Here is an 11,561-nt window from a genome sequence, read left to right on the forward strand (position 1 = left end):
GGCGCACACACTGGGGGAGGGGCGGCAACATACAGTGTCATACAACATAGTAGTGGCCGTTACAATGACAGGGGTTTGCTTCATAAGAATTTGATGGCATTTCACTTTCAGCTGGGTCTGCATCACTGACATCTGTTTTGTCCATCTTCATCGTTCTTGTGAATTTAGCGCGTTTGTTCTCCACATCCATCAATGGTTTCCGGGGTGCAATTGTTTCCTTCTTCGTTGAATTATTATTATTTTTTAATCCATTAATTTTTTTACTCATTAGCGAATATTATTTCAAATTTAGCAAAGTAAAATACTTCAAACAAAACATACTAATGTAAAAGTAAAATTACAGATTTTAAAAATTACTATAGTAAGTACTAGAAGTACACAAAAAACTACTTAATTACAGTAACACGAGTAAATTTAATTTTTAGAAAAAATAGTAATTTGTTACTTTCCACCTCTGGCTCTGGGTAGTCACTGATTAACTAGACATCTTCTGAGGCTATGAGCCTAACAGGCCAGCTTTGCTCTCAAAGGTACTTCAATTCTCTATAAAGTCACAATATTTTCAGGTCACCACCTGGACATCCAGCGGTTCAGCGACCATAACCCGCTGTAAGCTATGTCACCACATCGCATTTTGATGGGGCCAGAGCAAACTACTTCATCGTACATCACCTTCGCTAATTTTTTAATCTTTGTATTAATTAATCATCTTTGTATTAAGAAGGTAGACAGAATGTTTTGCCGTACAGAAAGACACAGACATGCACGTGCGGCTTCAACCTGAAGTAATAATATCACTGATTACATCAAGACTGATCAGCTTATTTTCAGCTTTAACATTTTAATTTGTTCAACAAACTCTTTGAACAACGCTAGTGTACTCTATAATTCAATATTTTTAGTGGGAAAAGTTTTATGTTAATATATTTTTAATAAAAAAAAATATCATCCCGACCTAAATGATCATATGTTTAATGTATATGTCGGTAAGCTGAAGTGTGAAACTGAAATTTCAGAACGCTGATGAAATCTGTTGTACTGTGGTCACTTCCTGTGAGCGGACGCTAGGTGGCGGCAGCAGCGCGCTGATTGGCTGACTGCTCTAACGATGTCCAGGTGAGGTGAATCCAGGTGAGGAGAGATGATGGACCGCGAGCCTATTTATCGCCCTGTTCGAGCTCGAGCGTCGTTTAAAAGCAACACACTGAAGTACCATGATGTGCGTCACGAGCCTGTCGGTGTTCGCGGTCTTCCTCGCGCTTCTCTCACAGTGTAAGCTTTAAACCACACTCACTATCTCTCTCTATCAAACGTGCACGTGATTTTTTTTTTTGTCTATTTTGTGGGTTATAACTACATGCAATGCTTCTCTCTCTCACACACACACTCTCTCAAACTCCTTTGCCGTAGCGTTTGGCTCCCCGATGGCGCATGCGCATCAAGGGGACACAGGATCGCACCCAGAGCACGATGTGCATCCGGAGCCAGGTAAAGTGCACGTGAACTAATTCCTTACCATGTGTGTAAAGTGGGTGTGTAAAAGATGAAGAAAAAATCTGGTGTGGTTTGTGTGTGGGATAGCTGGGTGGAGAGATGTGCGTTTTCTATTTTTTTCCTACTTTTTTCCATCATTCTATGTGCAGGTTTTCATGCTGTCCATCATCCTGTGAAAGCGATGTTGCGGGACGAAAATGAATTGGTTGCAGGATCTGGATTGGGAATGCTAGCAGTGTGAACTGGATGATGGGAAGAGGTAACTTCTAAACATGATTTGTGCTCCAACAAGCATTAACATTTATGGAAGGAGTCTCCAGTGTGAGCCCATTGCAACACTGAAACTAACTTTTTCAATACAGGATGGAAGAACTCATTTTGTGGTTTCATTGACATGGTGAGCCTGAAGTAGGAAGTTACCTCTAAAATGTGATCTTCAACTCTTGCTAAATTTATTAATACCCCTTTCTGTGCCCTAAAGGAAATGGACACTGAGGGAAGTTCAACAGTTTCTCAATGCTCTTGGTCTTCAACTGTGCACAAGTTCCGGCAATGAACCCTCGAATGTATGACTCTGAATAAATGTCTGATTCCTGAAAAGATTTTGTTGGCTCATCTCTTTATTGGCTATGTCTCCATTTGTAAATGTTTGCAGTGTCCTGGCTGTGGTTGGAGCCAATTATCCTAAGTTTACTGGAAGTGGAAAGGTTGAAACAACATACAATATAAAGCATACCCATACTGAGACTTTCTTAAATCACAAGAGGAACGCCAGGGCTAATTTTCCCATAAGAAATGATGGAAACTTCAATTATTTTTCCCTGAACCGCAAAGATGATATAAAAATAATTAAAAGAGACGAACCACCCTCTACAGGGGAGGAGGGAAGGGGGTTATTGTGTAGGATGACTTGTGCACGTAGATGCTGATTTTACTTGGACTGAAAACTAAGTTTGCAAGGGGAAACTCGGATGCCATTCTGTCAGTTTTCCACGTTCTTGGACTTTCTTTTTGGATTTTTCAAAATTAGCGTTGAAGTGTCTGGTTTTTGTTTTTTTCGATGATTTGTTCTCTTCTACAAATGATGGCTGCAAACCACTGAAAAAAAATAACTTGTAAAATTTACTTAATAAAATCCTTGTAACAATTTGCACACATAGATTTTATGTAAATTTTATTGCTCCAATATTAAGTAAAACTCACCCTTAATTGTCAGGTAAAATCTACTTAAATCAATTAAATTATCAAAGAAATCAAGTAAAAGTTAATTATATTTAATGCACAAGTTAGATTCATTTTAAAAAAATCAAGTAAAGTTAATTTATTGTATCAGCAGGAACCTTGGTTTTATGAAATTAAGTAAATCTTACTATCATTTTGTTTTGTGAGATTTTCCCTTACTTGGTTTTATCAATTTATATTACTCCCTATAATGTAAAATTTGTGTTTTGGAAAGAAATGTAAGTAATTTTCATCTATATCTTTCATAAATCACAACTAAAATAAACAGTTTATTCACCAACATTACCAAATATTTTTGACATTCACAGTCTCGATACAGGTTGTCTTTTTAATAAAAGTGCATTTAGCTAAATTTTGCATCCGTAGGAACAACTGCAAGGCACCAGGGCCTGAAATACTTGTTTTAAACAAAATTGTGTAAAATAATAAATAAATAAACAAAATACAGCATTCGTTTAGAAATAAAATACAGCAGAAAATACATTAAACAAACTGTGGATAAACTTTAAAACTTAATAGCCCTCTGAAGCAGTGAAGTTGCAACATTCAAATCAGCACTCTGGACTAGTGCACTTAAAAGTATGCCATTAAATCCGTAACGCATTAAAACATTTTAACACTGAACATGTAAAGACTTGTAGTCATGCCATATCAAATGTTTTAAGATAACTTCATCTTTAAAGCTTGCACATTTGGTAATAGGTTAATCCCATCAAGTTCTAAAAGAACTTTCTGAAATAGCTCAAATGTGTAGCGCAGTGCTCGGGGGTCTGCAAGGTTAATGGCATAAATTATTCCCATAAGCAGTGCACATGCCTTTGCAGTATTGCCACATTCTTGCAAAATTTCCTTTCCTTTAAGGATTATGGATACACCAACCGGTTCTTCCCCTTCGACAGCACGTACGACAAGGATTTTAAGAATACGCAAACTGGCATCACTTCGTCTGTCCTCCTGCATAAAATTTACAAGTAAATAAAAAAAAATATTATTTTGAGAAACAAAAAAATCTGAATTGCTTAAATCACCTGTGCTGACTTCATTATCACAGGGGAAAAAAAATAATAAAAATAATTGATAATAAAAAAAATTACCATCACTTCATATACTTCAGATTGTTAAAATTGGGTTAAATTGCTTTACCAATAATCTTGCATCAATAAAACATTGTAAAACATGGCATGAGATGGCCACACTCCATATAGATTACTCTGCACCTTTACAGTGTCAGGAAATCCTATGATGAATGCTGAGTTTGTATTTAAAGGGTTAGTCCAAACATGAAAATTCTTTCAATCATTACTCAGATTTATTTATTCATTTGCATTTGGTATATGCTTCTGTCCAATGCAACAAACACTAGATTCAAGGTACAAGTTGTTATTTATAACTTGTGATTTACAATTACTTGCTTTTCCTGAGAATCAAACCCATGACCTTGGTAGCACCATGCTCTACGGTTTGAGTTAGATATACTGTAGATAGTCATTACAGTATATCATAATTCTAATTGTATAATTAATAAGAAAACAATGCTTTACCAGGCAATAATCAAAGAGATCCTCTTCTTTCTCCCCAAGGTAGAGAATGAGACTGCAGATAACAGATTCATGTCTCATCTCTACGCTTTGTTTCTGTGAAAATATTTACATTGTATCATTACATAATCTTTTATTCGTACAACTACATTTAGTCATTTCTTCATCTTTTGTAAGTTTGCCTTTTTCCAAAGCAAATTACAAAAGAGCAAGGCATCAAGCATGTCAAGCAGTGCTGCTAACAAAGTTTCTGACATTGTTAGAAAAATACAAGATAGAATAGTCAGGGATTAAGGAAAAAGTGAGAAGCAAGAATCATATGTGGAAAGATGAAGCATGCAAGGTCACAGGATGACTCTACTTCTTTTTTTTTTGTCTGCAATGCGATTTGGACAAATTAGAGCTTCTGTCAATACTGTATAAACATATGTACAGGATCATTACAGTTGAAACTTAACTTGTAACTTATTAATAAAATTCGGATTCAGAAAACGTTTATTGCTAGTGCTCTTTTAACATTTAATGCTTTAACACACCTGACTCAGTTTGTTCAGAAAGGTCATCTCACTGGCGAGCCTTTCTCTGAACACGCCGTTTTCACGAGAGGTGGGGGTAAGAAACACGCATCTCGTTCTATTAAACCACGCGCTCGGTTCGTTATTATTTAATTTTTTATTTTTTTTATTTTTTACCACAGGACCCCTGTGGGGCTCCGTAGGTTCAGGTTTTTACACAAAAAACGGTGTTTTGTGAATCTCCACACTATTAAAAACTGAAATATTGCTAATTGTACGTCCTGAGATTAAGATAAAGATTAATTGGGAGTCAGGAAAACGAGAATCACATCCAAAACAGAAAGGTAAACTTACCTCGAACACGCCAAACTTACCTCCAGCCACGCCGTGCTGTACCTCTTTGATGATCCACAGCGCGGATACAGCGTCTCCAAACACGCATGCGCGGTTTAATTTGAAATTTAAACTAAACTTAAAAAGTAAAATTTACTTAATATTATTAGGTTTATGTGCAGTCACTATAAAACATGTAAATGTTACAAGTAAATACATAATAATATTTAACTCTTTCCACTTAGTTAATTTATTACATAAATTAAATGTGTAGGTATTTAAACTTTTACTTAGAAAATTCTAGTTCTCCTTGAAACTTATTTTTACAATGTAAAAATTATGATGGTTAATTTAATATATTTTACCACACCAAAAAATCATTTTTTTCAGTGCAGGCAGTTTGTTTATGCAGAAATTCGTAACTTGAATGTTAAGATTACCTGTATACTGACCCTCACATAAGTGTCCCATGATGAGTTATTCCCAGGATAAGTGTACAGTAACCCTCAAATTTGTAATTTTAATTTAATTCACCTTCAGGGAGTTTTCAACTAAAACATAGTTGGAAAATTGAGTTGCTGTAATAGAAAAAAATAATTGCTCTTGAGGTGCTAAATGTAGGCTAGAGTAAAAACACGAACATGATGGGCAACAAAATTCAGTCCTGCTGAGGTAAAGTGTATAAGTCTAACAGGTGGTGTTCTTATAGATGTGCAGCTGTGACATTCTCATTTTTGGAAATGCTGTAACTTGCACTTGCATGGCTGTTTTTGTACTCCTTTTTTTTTTGCCATTCAACTTCAAGTGTATGTCATCTGTCATGTTTGTTTTTTTTCTTTTTTTCCCTGACATTTCCTCCACGAAGTTGATGGTTTAGCAATATCCATCTAGAGTTTAACAAGTTTATGGGTTCTTAACTCAATTCCAGTCATTTTTAAATCTAGTTAGTTCTTACCCATCTTATTGTTTGCAGCCCAGTAATTTGACCCTTAAATTATTTAACTACAAAAACTAATGTAAAATCAGTCAACACACAAACTGTAATTACAGATTTAAATTATGAAAACTTTAACAATTAAAGATTTTAAATATTTTGACTTTTTAAACCAATTGCTGTAAAACACACCCTACTGTAAATCATGTTTACAAATAAATTGTTTATTCCTAAACATTTTTCTTTTATATAAACAATACTGCAGATTTTTAATTGATCAGGCTTTTATGAATTGTTCTCAAACATGCACACAGATTGAACCTAAATTACACTATTGAACTTCATCTTATGAAGTATTTTGTTGCAGGAGTCAACATGCTTTATGGTGCATGCACACACATATGCACAAGTTAAACCTTAGTTAAACACTTCCTATTAAACTTTACCTTTACTTTAACAAAAAATATTGTTTATAAATTATAAATTATAAAATATATATTTATGTAGAAATATGTAAGAAATTATCCTAACACACATGGTGAACCTCTCTAATGACACTAGCTTTTGCCTCCTTTTGAGGATTTGCTGAAATGTGGCGTTGCATTGTCGTTAAACATAATCATCCCCCGCACTGCTACAGTCTGTTTAACTTTTTTCTTTACGAGGCCCGTTGTTACAGTACAGTTACTAAAGAACAGTAATTACACTTTAAATGCCATGCATGCACACACGTGGCCACGATGTTATAATTAACAGTACAAGCGTGTGCAGATGTTGACTATACAAGTGACGCACATACACGGAGACTGAGCATGGGAGATGATTACCCACAATCCCACAGCACAAGAGAAAGAACAGCTGGCTCAGTTGTGATCACATGACGCTTGGCAGAAAAAGCGTATGAGTATTACTTCACTCTAAAAAACGCTGGGTTGTTTTTTCTACCCAAGCGCTGGGTTGCCTCTGTTGGGTCATTTTTCTGGGTTATTTACGGAGAGTTTGGTAGTTTTTGTGTAACCCAGCTGCTGGGTTGAAGTTTGCTTGGCTCCTCCCCCAAAGTTCACCGGTGGATTTAGCGGCTGTCAGTCAGAGCTTCGTTTCTCTCTTGACCTCCCACACTGCTGATGGCGGTTCATTTAAGGTAAAATGACGTTAAATACAAGGTCTGTATACACATGTTCACTCACCTAAGTCACATATGACTGAAATATTATTACTATATATAACATTTATTACTGTTACCGTGTTAAGGTTACACTTAAACTTTCAGGCTGGTCTGAGGTAAGATAATTTAGCTGACAATAGCTGCTATAGTTAGCCAAAGAACCCCACCTGTGTGTGAAGGAAACGGATAAGATGTCTGAGCTTTTTATCTTTCTCTGTAGAATGTTTGCAGGGTGACAAAACTGTAACTGTAGTATTAGCATGACGCTAGCATTTAGTTAACATTAGAACTTAATTAATCTCACTGTTTGAGACAATAAAATGCTGGGGTGTTACAAAACACTGACCCTCTCACAAATATACACACCTGCTAACCCTCCCGTTTTTCACTAGCTAGTAATTTACTCCACGGTCAAAAGTCGCCCGCGTTTCTCCCGAGTTATAACAATATTTTACACCTTTCCCCCTTTGGCAAGTAGTATGCAAATATGACTGCTGCATGTAAGCTAACCAGGTAGCCCTCTTTAACCAAAATTGCTTGTGACTAAATTAACTATCAGTCAGCTGTACAGATAACTACTAGATGGAAGGATTAATATTTGGGTGATTGTAATGTGCCAGTATGACACCAGCTATGACAATGTATCTTCTCGGTAATTAGCTTAAAATCAACACAGACCACAAGATCAACTAGTCTGACAAAAAAAAAAAAAAAAAAAATATATATATATATATATATATATATATATATATATATATATGAGCTTTAAAGCCAATGCTTATTTTGCTTATTTTATTTTTGGTAGTAGCTGTCTCCATGTTGTTGTTTTATGTTATCTATACCCTAGTTTTGTCATTTTTATTTAGTATAAATCCTATTACACATTAAATTGATAGTCTTATTCAGTTTAATCTTTGTTATTCAACCAATTTTTAACTTTCTTTCATTTCTTTCTAAGGTTGGCACCAACATGGTGGAATACCTCCAGCAGGCTGAAGTGTCAAGGCCATACCCTACATTCTGACGTTGGGAGATAATGACCAGCGCTGCTCTCAGGCATTCGTCATTCTGGTGGGACAGGCTCTGGAGCAATGCACACTACTTGGGGCGGTTGATGTGTGCTTCAAGGCATTTTATATTTTTGAGATTAACTATTTAAAGTAGTGTGCACCTGTATAGAACTTTTTGTAATGTTGCTATGAAATAGCAAGGCCTACTTGAAAAGTCATAGACAGTGTTTGTATGTTAAAACGGAACCAGGGCTGGATAGTTTTGTTCTGCAGAAAAGATATCTAATGTCACAGAGAGATCCTCCTCTATTTGTGTTATTACTCCATTCTGCCCTTGTGAGTAATAGTAATGATGTCGCTGTTGATTATCTGTTCTTGTGCTTTTGAAAAATAAATGTTTTTTCTACGAACATTTAATAGGATGTTGTTTATTGCATATATGTATGGTTTGCAAAACTTTTAATTTTTTTGTTTTTGTAATAAACCAGTATATCAAAGTAATTTACTGTTTAATAGACATGGGTAGTTTTTTTTTTTTTTTTTTTTACTGATTCACTGTAAACATGAAAATAATAATAACCTATTTGTGAGGTAGAATTAACTTAACATTCCGGTTAAAATGAACCAACATCTGGGTAGAACATTTAACCAATTTATGTGGTAGAATTAACCCAGCATTATAGTTAAATATGACCCAGCATTTGGGTTGAATATTTAACCCATTTTGCTGGGTTAAAAAAATAACCCATTTTGCTGGGTTAAATTAACCCAGCATTTAGTTTGTCCAATAGTTACCCAGCAGCTGGGTTAAAAACAACCCAGATTGGGTTGTTTTTAAATTCAGCATTTTTTAGGGTGTTGTATTTCAAAAACTCGGTCATTTATTAAGTAAAAATTTATAATTAAAAATTGCTCATCTTGCAAAATGCTCGCAGACCAAGTTACTCACAATCCAAAGTTCCACTGTATTTTTTATGATTGTTATTATTATTATTAATGAGGACAATGTCATTAAAAGGATACAATAATTCTAATTTAAATTTAATCAAGAAATGCTTATATAGGCTATTAAAAAATAAATCTCTAAACATCTGAATTAATCAAATTATATATTTACAAGTTATATATGTTTTAATAGAACATGGTTTATAATGGTATGAGTTTTGGATGAGTGCGTCGATCGCACGGGCGCCGCCGACAAAGTGCGTGTGTTTTATGTTACCGCGCATGCGGATGTATTGCCCTTCCTCAATATTAATTAGTTTGGTCTATTCCATCCGTATTCTGAATCACGACCCCACCTTCCTCTGAGCGAATTTATAATAATTTTGAAAAGAAGAAAAAGCTTTAGAGTTAAATGCTATGAAATGCTTCAAATGAACAGATTATGCCTTCGGCGTGAAGGAAAGTTACAGTTCCACAGACTCTGACGAATCTAACATTACGGTCAGGGACAGCGAGGCTGGATCCAGCAGCCACCACATCCCACATCATAATACATTGGATCATTAAAGTGAAGATTAATTTTTAAAACTACTTACTAGTATAAAAATATAACACAATACAAACATGTAAATAAAAAAAAGTATTACTGAACATATATTGGGTCATATTTGTCAAACAAAGGAAATAACAATAAGACAAACAACATATAAAACTCTGTATAAAGACAATATTTTCAGTGTCCAGTAGCACCAGTCTCACAGAGACCCAGGAGGCTTATAAAAAGTTTGACAGCAAAATAAGACATTTTGGCAGTACTGTGAATTTTTATTTTTTTTATTTTAAAATGAAAAAATCATTTACAGGCTGTTAGAAAATATTATTTGCATTGTCTCTTATTGAGTCACAAGGGTGTTAAAAAGCATTCATCTTTCAAAGTTATTCAGATCAGTTTAAAGATCGTATGACTTTGAAAGTGCTATAACTCCACCTGGCACAGTTTCATCCCAGTGGAAAAATCTGACTACATGTGCAGTGCCATAAAAAAGTATTTGCCCCTTTTTGATTTTTTTTCTTTGCATATTTGTCACACTTGTTTGCAGGGGCGTAGATTTAGGGTGGACGGAGGGGATGTGTTCTCACCAATATCCTCCGACCATTAAAATGTCCCCACCAATAATTTAATCCACTTAAAAAAATCGTGCTGTCAACATTAACTTAGACACGCAGAAAGGAATATATCATGTTCTCTCCTTGAGTCTTCCCGCCCCCAAAACACATATTAACATTTTGATTGGCTGTGCCTTTCCCTGCTATCATGTGAGAGCCTATGGCTGTGTTCAGATACAAGCAGCGCCAAATGCAGTGGATTTTTCCCCCGTGCAAGAAGGTGTGTTGGGTGACATACATGTGAGGATGGCGGCAGCAAAAAAGAAAAAAAAAAAGCTGGACAAAAGGATTGAAGTCATATATCCCCACCAATGTCCAGAGCAAATATACGCACTTGCTTGTATGGGTGGAATTTCATCTAAACACTTTATAAGGAAAAGACAAATTAGCCTTATTGTTTGGGAGATATTATGAACATTTTGCAAAAAGATCATCTTGATGCAGTGTAAGATACACCACTCATCAGTGTGAACTGTAAGTGCAGCAGGTCAGTGATGATGAACCAGTGCCTGCTGATGATGACCAACACCAGTGCCAAGTGAAAAGAATGGCGATCGGGAATAAAATCAGTAGCAGCATTAACTCGTGCTAGTAATTATTATGGTAGTCAAAATTAATTCAAAATAACATTTCTTAGATTTTTTTTATTAATATTGACTACAATAATAATTCAAATAAGTAACTAGTTTACTAGAGTGAGCTAATGCTGCTACTGATTTTATTTCAGCTTACCTGTTCAGTTTTACTGCCATTCTTTTTAAAATATTGTCTTTTGTTTGTCTTGATGTTCTTTCCTTTGTTTCTTTGTTTTAATAATATGACCCAATATATATTCAGTGATATTTCAAATAATATGTTTAAATAGCATTGATTCTTATATTGTGTTAATTATATTTTTATAATTGGTGTTAAAAATTAATCTCTACATTAGCCAATGTATTATGATGTGAGCTGCTGTGGGCCAGAAAGTCCAGGGCCACTTTTTTGGTCCCAGTTCACCCATGCTCTTTACCAACATTCCCTGCAAATGGAGCATGGATAGGAAGCACCCTGTGAAGTAAGCTTCGGAATGGAACGCAGATATACACACACACACACACACCACTTCCTGTGTCAGTTGAAAAAATACAATAGACACATTATCACATGGTTCTACAGTTGTTTCAGTTAAATTTATGACTATGAAACATTAAAAATATGAGTATTTTTGTGATTTAA

The 11,561-nt window shown here is 35.1% G+C and overlaps 1 long non-coding RNA gene across 1 annotated transcript; it reads left to right on the forward strand.

Moving 5' to 3' along the window:
* The first annotated feature begins 1,187 nt into the window (after nt 1–1,187).
* Nucleotides 1,188–2,096, forward strand: LOC128540785 (uncharacterized). Its single transcript, XR_008365597.1, has 5 exons — nt 1,188–1,272; nt 1,411–1,488; nt 1,644–1,753; nt 1,857–1,891; nt 1,976–2,096. It is a non-coding gene; the product is annotated as an uncharacterized LOC128540785 (long non-coding RNA).
* Nucleotides 2,097–11,561: the final 9,465 nt, after the last annotated feature.

The sequence above is a fragment of the Clarias gariepinus genome, chromosome 14 (genome assembly GCF_024256425.1).
Source record: "Clarias gariepinus isolate MV-2021 ecotype Netherlands chromosome 14, CGAR_prim_01v2, whole genome shotgun sequence".
In the NCBI taxonomy this organism is placed as follows: domain Eukaryota; kingdom Metazoa; phylum Chordata; class Actinopteri; order Siluriformes; family Clariidae; genus Clarias; species Clarias gariepinus.